Genomic DNA, 15,648 nt, shown 5'->3' with positions numbered 1-15,648 from the left:
GCGCTGCGGCTATATCTGCAAAAGAAAGCGAGAACAACAAGAAGATCTGGTTAAATAATCAGATTCAAAGCATATGCCGTACATCAAAATGTCATCACAATGGCGGGGCAAGTGTCTGTCGCATCTGTTATTCGCTCTGGCTTGAACGGCGCAGAGCCGCACAGTGGTTCAATATGGTTGTTAGTGCAACGAAAAACAGAATTTCAATTGAGCTTTAACCGTGCGACGAACACTTCCCGGTTAACATCGTTAAATTCCTTATTAAATCTTTATCTTTATAACTTTATCTTTTAAAAGATTTGAAATCTTAAGAACTCCATGAAGTTTCGTAGTCGCTAAAGTAAATAGATTTCTATTTCTGATACACTGTATGTATTTGAAATTGAATTAAATTTATATTGGATACTCTTATGGGGTCTCTAAAAGAAACTCCAAAAAGAACATATTTCGATTGAAATTTTTAAAAGATTCCAATTTCTAAAGGCTGGAATATCCAAGTGAAGCATTTTTACTGAAAAGTTAGTTAGCTTATAAATGAATGTGTTATGCAACAAACGACTCGAAGCTCAAGAGCTGAGATAAGAAAGGGTCTATTAAGTGTCAGCATGATGATGTTTGTGCTACATTTAAAATAAATGAAAATATCAAGTGCACACTGTTATCGAAGTCGCAATAATGCATTTAGAGATTGTGAGGTCGTTCAGAACTGACCAGACCCAATGCGAATCTATCTCTGATAGGCACTTAATAATTGCTCAACGAATAAACAAATAATAAACAATCACATAATATTTTATATACATATTTCATTATAATTTCATATATTATACAACATGATTTGTTGAAGTTTTCATTTATAAATGAACCGAATAGAAACTTGACATATAAAAATACACCCAAGTCTTTTAATTTAATTCTTCAAGCAAGCAATTGCCTTTTAATAGAGAAACAATATTATTGTTTTTTGCTGGCAAGATTTGCGCATTCTGACCCACTGTGCGGCACCTTGCAACAGCCACTTAGTGGCAGGCGAGAGTTGGCGTGAGTGGCTGAGTGGGTGGCGTGGCGAATGCGGCTAATGAAAAGAAATTGGCCAATTGCGAAAATGTGCTGGGAGAGCTTGACGAATGCGAATGCCAAGTGCGAAATGCATTTTGACTGTCTCTCACGCTTGGTCCAGTTCGTCGTGACCCACAAAACGGCGAGGTTGGAAAAGCGAGCCGCAAAAATTAGTCGAACGCTGCAAGGATTGCACTTGTACAGTTATCGATAAGCGATAAACTATTTAAAGTAAGTATTTGAATGCGAAATGATTGGGCAAAAACTTAGCTACAAGTTGCTATGATGGGATCGATTGATATAGAGAGTTATCAAAATTGATCATTAGGCAGAAATCTGAATGGTTATCGATAAGCGTGATTGCGAAATGAATGTGCAAATACGTAGCTACAAGTTGCTAGAAATTATGATGGGATCGATTGATATAGAGAGTTATCGAAAGTTATCGAACTTGATAAATTGTGCAGACAGCAAGGGTTGCACTTATAAAGCTATATGATATTTATCGATAGTTATCGCTAGTTATTGTATAGAAATGCAAAAAGGACATGAAATTGTATAAATTGCAGTGTTTTTCCCGTATAAATAATTAGTCGATGCCTGCTTAAGGTTCCATTTGTGGACAAATCGAAAAGCGATAAACGATTAACCGATATTTTAAATATCATATTATGGTTGCAATTAGCGAAAGTTATCGATAGTTATCGTAATGGTTGAAATGTGCAAACTTCGGAATGTCAAGAAACAGGTTTAAGGAAAAGATTTCCCATGTCTCAGCATCTCGTTCATTGGCATACCCAAATAATTCCTGCAACGGATCCAACCAAATTGTCTGTGGCACATCTTTGGGGCTCGATGCCGCTTTGAACAGGCAGCAATAAACAAACTGAAATTTAATAAACGACAAGGCGGCTAATTTTAGTGGACCCAAAATTGAAACCCGTTTCTCGGATCAAGTGGGGGCCACTGGCCCACAGGCCAGGGGCCACAGCCCAATTCCCGCTGCTTGCTCCGTTGCCAAAAACAGCGCCGCGAATAGTGTTAACGCCCCAAAAGCGTGAGCTGGCCAAGCAATTTGGCTTATGATATTGTGCGGGCATAATTTCAACGAACTTCAGTTGAACATAAATAAAAAATTACAAAAGAAATTATAAAAATAAGCACATCAATACAATTTAGATAATCAAGAGATAATGCACAGATCTGACATGGCAGAAAATGTAAAGAGAGTAAGAAGAAGTCCTGAGATAAGAGATACATATATAGGGAAGAGAATACAGTACCTGAACCAGTTGAAATGTTCAACAAATCTGGGGATAAATTAATCTAGGAATCAATTCAAGAACGATTTGATATTGCGCCTGAAATGTTGCAAGTTTTTGGAAAACATTTCGAAGAGTTCGAAGAGTCTAAAAAAATATTTCGAAAAATGTTTAAACACAACTTAAAAAGTTGACATGATGCAGTTAGAGTGGGAAATCAGCCAAGTTTGAGGCAACTAATTAAGCTCAATTTAAAATCTGTTTAAAACTGAGTCTTATGCACAAAAGTTTGCAAAAGTTTGAACTCTTGCGAGGTTTTCTAAAAGAGCTAAAAAATTGCCAAATATTTTTGTCAGGAAGTTGTTCAGTTCTCAAATTTCTATTGATCAAGCAGCAGGCGCACTTTCACTGCCGTTGCTCAGAAATTTGAAAGACAATTCACCGACATATGGTGAGTCATGCAAGCAATCAATCAATCAATCAGTCAGTCAATCAGTCAGTCAGTCAAACAGAGCAACGGACCAGCCCACATTGGAGCAATAATAATAAAAGCAAAGCACAAACAAAATCAAGTCCAGCTATGCGTAGTTGTGTTTATTTTTCTCTTTTATGATTACCTGTATTTGCACACTTTTACCGCCAATGGAGTTGGAGCTTACGCGGGAGGGGAGGGCAGCGGGTTTCGCTGGTAACAACAGGTGAAAATGAAATCGAAATTGTGTGCGCGAAGCGGCTTTTAATCGATTTGTGGGCCGTATTCGAACAAAAGCCGGGCACACAATAAGCCAGATGGGCAGCAGCTGCTGGATAAAAGATACAAGATACAAGCTACAGATACAGATACAAAATGCAGATACAGATACAGTTGGCAGCTGCCACATGCCATTGTTGTTGCTTGTCGTTGTTGTTCTTGTTGTTGCTGTTGTTGCCTTTGAATTGAAGCGCAAAAATGCGGTCAGAATCGCGCGCAGAACTGTAAATTGTTTAAAACATCAACAACAACAACAACAACAACAACAACAACGACAACGAATCAATGGAAATGCGATTTAACAACGGTAAATTGTCTACCTATAAAGTTTACACACTTTTTTTTACTACCTTATTTTGTAGATTTTTGTTGATTTTGTTTGTTGTCTTTAATTTGCGGCCGATTAATTTCTCTTTTTTTTTGGGCAGCGCTTTTCACTCTTAACTTGGCTAATTGGCCGCGGGAACCGTGTGCACAGAACAGATTACAATATGGTTAACTGTAAAGAACACCTGAGCGCATGTTGTTGTTGTTGTTGTTGTTGCACGCGCAGCTTATCAAATAATGGAATACAAGAAAAAGCCGAACTTTGAATACCCTTGCGAAGAAGAACTAGAAAAGCTAAAGGCATATTATATATATATTTTGAAAACCTAACGCCCAACTTAAGCCCAACTCAGGTGGAATCAGGTGGAAAAGCATGAAGAACATGAAGCTCAACAATTGGCACTATCTAAACATTTTTGTTGCTCTGAACAGGAATATATATGCATATATCAATATATTGATGTCTATATGAGAAAGAGAGAGAGAGAGAGAGAGAGAGAGAGAGAGAGAGAGAGAGAGAGAGAGAGAGAGAGAGAGAGAGGGAGAGAGAGAGGGAGAGAGAGAAGCAGCGCAGCAGACGCCGTCGCGTCTAACTGTTTTGCATGTGGCAGCTGCCCCCGCTGCCGCTGCACCCAATTAAATGCGCCGGCCTGGCGGGGATCTACTTAAGCCGAGAGTCGGCAGGCCCAAATATGTAAGCCATAGAAAGTGGCATCAACGTGTGGCAGCGCATGTTGCACGCTCCGCTAGCGCTTAATTAATGTTAATGCCGGCAGCCGCAGCCGCAGCCACAACCGCAGCCGCAGCAGTTGTTGCCACAGCCAATTTGCAATTAACGGCGCCGCATTTTGGCTGTGCAGCGCAGGGCGAGGGGCGAGGGGCGAGGCGGGTGTGCCACTTGCCACCTGATATGCTTGGGGCAGTGCCACATATTTCATTAATAAGCCATTAACGTATCGATGCCCAATACAAATGAAATGGAAAAGCGAATTGTCGCACAGTTTTCACTTTTCTTTCACAACTCGTTTTTTTTTTTAGCGGTTTTTTTTTGTCGATCAGCTCTTTTTTAAATTAGCTATCAAAAGCGGCGTTTTTCGGGCGTTTGTTTGGCTTGGGAAAAAGACCACTTTCCAATCGAAGCGGCATTTTCACACACACACACCGACACACACACGCGCACATAAAGCATTAAACGGTAAATCACCGAACAAAACGCAGTTACCCATAAATTTTGATGAAACTCTTTTTTTTTCTAATATATTTTCCTACACTCTGCCGGCATTTTATTTTCTTGACGGCCAAACAATGAAAACTGCGGCACAATGGCCACAATTAATGTTGATTATTAGACATATATATATATATATATATATATATATATATATATATATATATATATATATATATATATATATATATAGAGAGAGAGAGAGAGAGAGAGAAAGATATAGTATATATAGCTGAAAATGGTTCACTTTCTTTTGCACCTGATTTTAATTAAACCGGTTTCTAGACCAGCCGCCCGAACTGGTCTAGTTGGTAATGGTTAATTGCTCGCCATTGGGCGCCGCATACACCAGCGTTCACATGAATATGTACACTATGAAAACATGTTTATATTTGCTCAAAAGTTAGCTCAAATTTCAGCTATTTGTTTATTTTTATTTATATATTTCTCTTTGCACCTCATAATTAGCCATTCAATTTATTTCGAGGAGTTTTGATATCTAATAAATGTGTATATTTGTATAATCTTTAACATTTTAATAAGTTTTTTAGTCCACAACTTTCTTTGAATTGAATTCTAAGAGAACTTACAGAAATTGGCTTTTGGCCAAGCATTTTACGGAAATTTGTAATGCTTCCAATGAACACAAAACTCGTGTTTATAAAAAGTACTTTTTAAAGTTACCATCTGCATGTTAAATATTAGGTAGCTACATAAACTTGAGCTTTACATCTTTAGCAACTATTTGTGTATATTATACACTTAATCATATAATTTATAATTGCAAATGATGTAAAGCTGTCAGCACTGATTTACCATCTACATGTCAAATATTAAGTAGATACTTAAAATGAAGTTTAACATATTGGGGAAATATTTGTGCAGATTATGCACTTTAAAACAAATTTTATAAATACAAATGCTTTAAAGTAAACTATGTGAAGATCTCTCTTCGATTTACCATCTACATGGCAGAAATTAAGTAGGTACACAAACTTCACACACAAACACATTTAGTAGATATTTGTGCATATTTTCAAGGGCTAACTAAATTTAAGCCGAATTGCACTTAATAAAGCGAGTCAAGCCGTTTAAAAACAGTTTCATGAATCGGTTTATCGCATTTAAACGCATCGAATGTGCCTATTTGGGTTGCCGAAAATTGGGCAAGTTCCAAGCACCCGGATCTGCAGCTGTGCTTGCCACAAGATGCAAATTGTGGGTTCCGCCAGGGGGGGGGGGGGGGGGGGGGGGGGTGGAGGTTAGAGATTTCTGAGGCCATGCCGTTGTCATTTCTAATGTTCAAAATGGCCTGTTCTAAAGACCGACAACGTGTCAAATGGCCCAACAACAACAACAACATCAACAAGAATCGTAGCAGCGGCAACTTTTCAATTTGGTGGCACAAAATGCTTTGGGAATTGCGCGACAACAACTGCCACTCGGCCCCGCTCCGTCAGCGTCTCCGGCCAGAGGCTTTTGTTTTGACAGCTACCACAGCTTGGCGGTGGCAACTCCAACTGCAGCTGGGAACAGTTGAATGCGCTGCAGCCCAAGCTGCTGTTTATCAGTGCCTGCCACATGCGAGTGCAAGGGAAGCATTTCATTTTATGGCAATATGCAAATGACTCGCAGAGTTCTAAGCTCTGAAAGGCACACAAACTCCCACACACACTTGACACTGGAGTTCAGTGAGTTTGGGACTAGTTTAATTTGTTTAGCAAATCTAAATTTTCTTCAGCTCAGAACATTTACTTTTGCAAGTGCATTGACAAGCGAATTCCACAGGCCACATTTTGAATGTCTTTTTTTTTATACTCTGCTCGAAAAGCGAACAAATTTTCGGATGAAGTGAACAGGTCCTATTCCAACGTCTATCAGAGATCGAGTAAGTCGCAAGAATCTAGATATCTACCACAGCTTAAAAGCTGGTGTCAAATTTGACAGGCGCATTATAATGATGTCGTTCTTAAGAAGAATCTTTAAATCTCTTAGGTGTTTTTTCCTGATTATAAAAAATCTACAGTTAATAATTGAGATGCTGATTTCGTAGCAATATAAAAATACTTACGAGTAGATGTAAGCACATTCAGGAAAAATACCAAAAATATACCAAGTTGAAATACTCAGTAAAAACTAATCTTAACTTTGAAGCGCTTACATCTGACATTAAGTATATTGATAATTTCGTATGAGCGTGAAAATACTGGCAAGTAGTTAGTATATTTGCAAAAAATACCAAAAATATACAAAGTTGAAGTAGATAAAGGAAACGGATCTTAGCTTCCAAGTGAATGTCAAACACGAATGCCACACGAATTTTGGACAGTGGAATGTGACGAACAGAAGAATTTGAAGAGTATTTAAGTATGTCATTAGTTTTGCAACGAGTCTTTCTTCATTTACAGTGGAAATTGAGAGTTTCTTTTCGATTGAGATGCGGATTAATTTGTATCTTTAGTGTGCTTGCATGTTCTTTCAACTCGCTTCACTCTCCCTTTTCATTCATTTGGGCTTATCGAGATGCGAAACAATTTCCATTTCATTTATACAACATTCAAATGAGAACGAGTGAAGTGTTGGGTAGGGGAGGGGTGTATGGCTTGTATCTGACGATGTTGCAGCATGTAGAAAGGCAAAGAACAGTTAGACGCCAGAAAAGATATCGAGAAATTGTTGAAAACTTGTTAAGCGCCAAATTAGCATTTTACGAAGAAAAGGCCAATCGCGTGTTTGCCAAGCCGTAAATGTATCTCTGCATCTGTATCTGTAGCTGTAGCTCTGAGTATCTGTGTATTTGTAGCTCTGAGTATCTGTGTATCTGTATCTGTGTATCTGTATCTGTGTATCTGTATCCGTATCTGTATGTGTTGGCTTATTCTTCCTGAATAAAAACGAAGCTGGCCAAAATCAAATTGTCTTGGGCGGCAGCTCATAAATTATACGTTATCAAAGAGCTAACCGCAAGAGTCACTGAACGGGGCTATGGATCAGGGAGGGGACAGGTACTTCGCATGTGCGGGGGGAGCAATTCAAACAGCAGCCGGACAAGCTAATGCTGTTTATTGCCAGCTGTTGGCGCACGAAAGTTGAAGACAATGAATGAATACCAAATGAATCCAAACGACAGTCAACAGTCAGATGATCTATGGGCTCACAGAAAGTACCAAAAGAAGGAATATCACACGAAAAATGAAGCCGAGTTTCTTTCGACCTAGTCGAATATTCGATACACTTGCTCCAAGTTAAAATATCTAATATCAGGTAACAGTTTTTTTTTACATGGAATCCAAACTGGAAACGTTTATTAGATGCAATTATCGGATATCTATCTGGGATATCATAAATTAGCCAGAGAAACGTTTCCAAAATCTTTAATCAGCTATGATTAAGTTTTCTTGAAATATATATCATACTAGCATTTCTTTGTTTTCATAATGTTGAAAATCGATTGCTAAAAAAAAGCTTTAAAATTGATCAATAAAACAATATATTTGTTTCAATATAATACTGTTTGTAACTAAACAAGATATTTGTTATTTGCATGTGAAACAGTTGTTGTCACATAATTTGTGACAATATCAGCATACCCTAGGCAAGGGTATCGGAAAATAGTTCACGATTATAGATCAAATAGATGCCAGAAACTTGAACGTGTCACGTCTGCTTAGGGTGTTTCAGGCTGTAAAGCAAATGATTTGAGGCCAAGACAGAGAATCACACACGCACACACACACGGACACAGGTGTAGCTGTTAGTTGAACTCCGTTTGCCAACTTGCAACAGATGCGACAACAACAATAACAACAACAACAACAACAACTGGCAAATGGCAAATGGCAACTTGGCATTGCATTTATGGCCAAGTCGCGTGTTGCTTACCTGTCTCTTTCTCCCTCCCTCCCTCCCCCCTCCCCCCTCTCTCGCTCTCCTGGTTTGTATGTGTGACTTTTTTATAAACTGGCGCAAGGAATTGAGTTTATTGTGCCACCGCGCGGCGTTCTTTGGTTTGTCGCATCAGCTTGATTAGAATTCGAAGTAGTTAACGGTGTATTTAATGCGCTCCAAGACGGATCAGATGCATTTAACACCGATCATTTCTCTCAGTGTGTGCGCGCATTGTTTACTTAGCGCTTCGATTGCTTTTGATTTGATTTGATTTGATTGATTTGTGAACTCATTAGGCTCGCGTTAAAACCTAATTATCATCAATACACTAAGAGAAAATATAGGCGCCACAAAAAAAATATGTCTTTATTGAAAAAGAATTGATTAAGATCAAGTTCATAATTTGTATTGACAGCGTGAAGGTAAAGAAATTAAGAATATTTCAAGAAGAAAAAGCCAGAACCAGGTTTATTAAATAATAAATAATATATGCACAGCAGTAAAAGCAGCATTTGCATTCGTTATATTTGGCGAAAAGAAAAGATACGATTAAAAATGATGGCATAATAGAGACAGAAAAAAATACTTTATACAAAATATCTGAAATCAAACATAATAATATGTCAAGCCATCTTTCAACTAAAGCCCAGTAATAATTTGTCATATACAAAGCGAATTGTCTATAAAGAGATCGAAGACTTCGACAACGCAGGCTAATTCTGAGTAAGTTAACTTGGCTTGAAGTTAATAATTAGATCAGTTCACAGTTAAAGGCCGGGTAGCAAATCTCGAATAACGGTTGACAGCGGCATTTTCAAATGATTAGCGCTGCCAACATAAATTACTAAGAACTGCTGCCTGTCTGGCAACGCTATTTATGCTGCCTTATCCACATTATTGAGGGACGTGCAAATATGCCATAGAAATTGTGTAGAGCTTTGGCTCTTATACTCTCTCTACTCTTATATACTACTCTTATATCGAGCACTTACCGTTGAAAAGCAAATGTCCTCGTTTTTAACGCTCTTGCGCGCGCGCTCTCGATCCGTTGGTCCTGCAAAGCTTTACCCAATCAGAGCTTTCTGCGTGATATGTATGTGTGTGTGTGTGTGTGTGTGTTGTCAAAGATTTTATTAGCTTTCGGACTAAAGTCTAAAGCGAGCGCATACAAAATAGCAACCAAAAAAAAAGGTAATAAAAGTAAATAAAATAAATAACAAAATAACGATAAAAAAAAGTAGTCGTAGAAGAAGAAGAAGAACATGCAAGTGCTCTGAAGAAGAAGCTGAAGTGAAATCGACAGAGCGCTGCACAACACTTAAACGTAAATAAGAACCAGCCAAGCAGCCAGGTAACCAGCCAAGCAACTCAGGTGAAATGCGGGGTGTGTGTGTGTGTGTGTGTGTGTCTTGACAAGGGTGCGGGGGGGGGGGGGGGGGGGGGGGGGGGGGGCTATCATAAAGTATTTTTCACATTGAAAAGTTGAAAAGTCCAAGCGGCTGATCATGATGCCAACTGATTAGTGATTAGTTGCCATTTGACACATAAGCATGTGTGTGTGCGTGTGTGTGTGAGTTTGTCTCTCCCTCTTTCTTTCGCTCGGCCTGCATATCGGTAGCCGCGGACACACACAGCAAAAAGAACAGAACATATGTGTGTGTGTGTGTGTGTGTGTGTGTGTGAATGGGGAATGTGAATGGCATTGGTTAAATTGTCAATAAGTAACGAGTATATGGGAATTTATTTTTTTTTTATAATTCTAGGTATACGGAAGGGGGGGGGGGGGGGGGCAAGCACATCATGTCAAGCCACTTTTTGTGTGTCGCTTTGATTTGTGTGCGTAATGATTTTTATAATATTTCTGTTGCTTTGGCGGTGAAAGATGTGAAAAACATCCGCAACGGAAAACTTTGATTTCAGTTTTTCGATTCTCAATTGAGCGCAGACCGAGAACGAGAGGGGTGGGGGGAGCGCACAGACAGCTTTTGTGCTAATTGGAAAAAATTAGAAAGCATGAAATGCCGAATACGCTTGCAACCTGCCCCGCAACAGCAGACCCTCCCCCCGGCACTGTGCAATTGCAGCGGTATTTAATGCAGCTTCTTCTTCCACTTCGTTTAGCTTGTGTCCCATTTGATCTGATTGGAATCAAATTGGCATCCTTTAGCGCACACAATTTTTGTTTCTCTTGTTTTTTGCACAGAAAATTAAAAAACAAAAAATGTAAACACCAGAAAAAAATATATAGATTCTTTAGTTTCCTTTTTGTGTTTTTTTTTTTTCTTTTTATGTTTAATTACCCACTCAGGGCTGACTTATGTCTGGCAGCAACAACAATAACACTCACTTCACTGTAAGATCTCCGCTAAGTCTGTGGTGTGTATGTGTGCGTGTGTTTGAATAACGGTAATTGCGAAAAGAACAACAGAACAGCAAAAAAAAAATAAGAATTTAATACACTGACACTGGCACTGGGCGTCTGGCTGGGGCTAGAGCACGAGACAAAAAACGAGACTCGTTCACGATCCGAGCGGAATTCGGATTCGGATTTTGATTCGGACTCAGAATCGGTTTCGGATTCTGTGTTAGATGCGCCAAGCGAGCCAAAGACGTGTGAACTCGTCGAGCGACGAACGCGAAATACACGCGAGCCAGCCAAGATACTTTCTTTGGCCTCGTAATGTAACTGTCGGGAACAGAAGAAGAAATTCAAGACAAGACAAGACACACACACATGCACATAGCAAAATCTGCGGCAGAGTAGAGGCAGCCGCCTGTAACTGGCTGCGCCGACGCTCTCAACGATATATTGTTGCGCCGTCGCCGTCGACAGCGACGTCAACTGCACAAATGAGCACAGCAGAGCAGCCGACGCGTCGCCAGCATATAACTGGCACTCAACAGGCTCAATTAGCACTCTTTGCTTCACAGTTCGCCTGATTAGCTGCACTTATATTGCTGAATCATTTGGTAATTGGACGTTTCAAAAGGTTGCAGCAGCAATTTAAAGCTCCTGCAGGATCTGTTAAGTGACAGTGCAGTCGACGCCGAAGCGCACTTGAACTTGAACTTAAAGCGCGCAGCGTTCATTAAAAGCAAACGGCAGAGGCGGCTGCTGCGGCTAATTTGTTGTTGTTGATGTTGTTATTGCTGCGGCCAACAGAGTTGCCAATCTTTATTTAAATACACACGATAAATTGGTAAACACAAAAGTAGCAGGTTTTTGAATATATATTTGGTATATCTTAATAATCACATTTTAGTGCATTTTTGAGCAAGTCTCGATTTGCATTAAATATAAATAATGTACGAAAATATATGTTTTAATTAATGTGCAGCTTATTTTTATTTATTTTTTATTTGTTGTTAATATGTGGTATAATTTTCTTTTAGCTAAACCTGTTAAAATCAGCGCGATTGGCAACCCTGCGGGCAGCACTTGTGTGTGTGCGCGCTGCATCTGCTGCTTTGTGCGCATGTGTGCGTGCTTGATTCAAAGTTGTTGTTGTCTGTGTGCTTTTCTCCACGCTTGTTGTTAGAGACCGCAGTAACACGACCGTTGCAAGAGCCAGTGCAGCCGCTGCCAGTGCCTCTGCCGCTGCCGCAGTCTCAGCTTCAGTCTGCGATGCTGCCTCTCTTTTGCACACAGTCACAGAGCGGCAACTGGGCGCATTTCAACGGTAAACATCATGAATGCATTTGGAAAGTGGCTCGTAGTGTTTGCATTTTGCATTTCTTCGCATTCTTTTATGTTTATGTGTGGCTGTGGCTTTTGCTTTGCCTGCGGACTGGCAGCCATCGCACAATTGTGCCAGCAACAACAACAACAACAACAACAGCAACAACAACAACAACAGCAACAACAAGAACAACAGCCGATGCCGAAGACGGCGTTTTCATTTCTCAGAATTGATTGGCCGCCGCGTTCGCATACTCCACACGCCAGCTTTTATTTCTTGCTGCATTTTTCAAGCAGTCGCTGCCGCCGTCGCCGTCGCCGTCGCTGCCAGGCACCTGTCGTTGTTGCTGTTTTGCTACAGACGCTGCTGAGACGTCTGCTGGCCAGTTATTTCTCTCTGTCTGTCTCTCTGGCTGTGCCTTTGCCTTTGCGATTCTGATTAAATAACGTTTGACTTGGCGGGCGTCGACGTCGTCTGCGTCTACGCTTTCGTCTTTGTCTGCGTCCTCGTCACCAACCTTGTTTATGCGACTCACACACACAGACATACATGCTCATCTTGCGATATACACATACCGCAATGTCCCTGTACGCAGCAGGCAATGCCCGTTATGAACTGCCAGATAACAACTGTCATTTTGTAAGATCTTTCTTCCTCTTTATGTTTGGCTAGGTGGCAACACTTGCAAAGCCATAGTGTCTACTTATTTTGTTCCACTTAGGCCTGCATATAGTATGTAAGCCGAATTATGTTTTTTAAAGAATTTGTAATGCAGCATAAACAGTTCCTGTTTTTATTTTATGGATGGATTTTGCGGATTTTGAATATGTATTTACAAAAATTGATAGCTTTTGGTGTATGTTGGTTAGAAAATGTTCATGAAAATAAAAGAAAAATTATAACGAAAATCTTAATTAAGTATACGAAAAATTGTGATTAACGGCGATATAGTATTTGCATGGAAGTTCCTTTTTATCAGATATTTTCTTTGTTGTGCCCTTAGGCTAAATTACTTTTCAGGTTTTTTCTATTTATTTCAAAGGGTTGCCATACATCATACAAATAACAGTATTTATCAAAAGCTTTACTAATAAACTGAATATGATGCTGAAGCATTATCTTTAATGTGATATCGATATGCTAACTAAATAATGTGTGATTCCCTTGCCAATGTATGTAGACATATAATTATACTTGATGATATGATATTCTATATGTATATATATATATAAACATAATATTTATGTATATAATAATCATTTATTTTGCATAGTTATTATTTGTATTACCTTTATAAAGTGCCTCTATTATAAGGCGTATATCCAAGCACATTTGAACAGAGTTGCCAGACAGTATAAGACAATTGATTGCTGCGTCTAAGCGCCGCATCCGCTCGCTTCATTAGCTCTACATGGGCGAGCCGTGCAACACAGGGGCAAGCTAGGCAACTGGGCAACTGGGCAACAATGTTGCCGCTGCCCGGGGCAACTGTTGGTCTGCTGTGCTCATCAACGGCAACTGTATGCTGTGGCAACTGTTTAGCTGCAACAGTTGCACAGTTGCAGAGTTGCAGAGTTGCACAGTTCGTTGTTCGTTGTTCGTTGTGTGTTTTGTCAGTTGTTCTGCGTTTGATTCTGTGCTCATTCTCATTGCCATTCCACGCATGCGCAGTCTACTTTTCAATTTGGCATCATCAGCAACAGTTGCTGCCGTGTTGTTGCTGCCGTGTTGTTGCTGCCGTGTTGTTGCTGCCGTGTTGTTGCTGTAGTTGTTGTCTTTCATTTCTGGCTTGTTTCAGTTGGCGTGTAAATCTATTAACGTCGCCTCGTTCTATGACTGGCATCGCATCATTGTAATTCCTCAACTCACCTGCCGTCAGTTGCTGCTCCGATTGCTGCTCCACTGGCCAGTTGCCGGTTGCCAGTTGCCGGTTGCCAGTTGCCAGTTGCCAGTTGCCAGTTGGCATTGCGATCGCCTCGTGCCAATTTGCCTAAGTCGACTATTTAGCTATTTTTGCCATTTGCCAGTTGCCGTTGCCGTTGCTCTTAGCCAGTTGATGCTGCTCCATTTGGACGTGCGACTTTTATCTCTGATTTTATTTCACGGCACGTCGCTTGTGGGGCGTCCTCTTCAAGATGTTGTTGCTGTCGTGCTTGTTGCCCAGTTAGCAGTCAGTCAACGTAGACGAGCGCCACCTGCTTCTTCTGCCCAGTACCCCAAATTGCTGGCACTTGTCTCTCTATTTGCATAGCAGCCGCACCACACACATCACACACACACACTTGCCGCCTAATTTGTGGCCCATTGTGGGTCAACATACGCGAACCCCAGTCGGCAGTCCCTTCTACCTGGTTGCCATGATTGATGAACGACAGTTGCTGCTCCTTAATTGCCGCGACATTAGTGCTCTGGCGGCCCACACTCAACAGATGCACATGCCACACAGACACGCCCCACAGAAAGCAATCATGGCCCACAAAAAACAGAGTGGTGGCGAGGGAAGGGGGAGGTGAAAGAAGTAGGGGCAGAGACATGTGGTACAGTCTATAAGATGCAGATATAGATGTATTGCGGTATAGGTTAGCTTGATGAAGCACACGATATAAGCTAGATGGAAGTTGTAAAAATATACCATACATAGAAGATAGAAGATAAATTTAAGATAGATAGAAGATCGATTATAGATAGATAGAAATTGGGTAGCATGATTGATGATGATTGATGACCACACAGAGAAGAGAGCTAGAGAAAAATATATATGAGATGGATAAGGATAGAGCTCTACTTATAGATCTATGATGATTGATGATTATAAACGAAAGATGGATTGAAGATGGAAGAAGAGAATGAGAAGACTGATTGATGATGATAAAGCGAAAAGCGATAGAAGATAAATAGAGCACAAAGAATAGAGAAAAAATATATACTATATAAGATGGGTTAAAGATAGATAAAAGACGGGTAGAATATTGGTGGAAAGTGAGCTTTACTTATTGATTGATAATGATTGATGATGATTAGGGGAAGATTTGTAGAAGAGGATTAGAAGACTGATTGATGACGATTAAGAGAATAAAGATAGAATGTGAATGCTATTCAGTGATGATAAAGAGAAGTCAGATATAGGATGGATAAAGGATGGGTATTATTTATTGATTGACGATGATAAAGGGCTGATGGATACAAGATGAATTAGTGAATTGAAGATAGAAGATTTATAGGAGATGATATTAAAACTGATTGATGACGATAAAGAGAATAAAAATAGAGAATAAATTAAAAATATATAAGAGATGCTTAGCAATTTCATTATACTCATTGATTGATGGTGAACAATGATGGTGATAGTTAATCAGTCAATCAGACAATCAGTAAGTCAATCAGACAGAAATAGTTTATATAACATATACAGAACGGATTTCTATTCGACCCATTTTGTATTTTGTAGGGAAT

Source organism: Drosophila novamexicana, unplaced genomic scaffold (genome assembly GCF_003285875.2).
Source record: "Drosophila novamexicana strain 15010-1031.04,08,12 unplaced genomic scaffold, DnovRS2.1 tig00002052-arrow-arrow-pilon, whole genome shotgun sequence".
NCBI classification, from domain to species: domain Eukaryota; kingdom Metazoa; phylum Arthropoda; class Insecta; order Diptera; family Drosophilidae; genus Drosophila; species Drosophila novamexicana.
The sequence above is the reverse complement of the archived record's forward strand: the minus strand, read 5'-3'. Positions refer to the sequence as shown.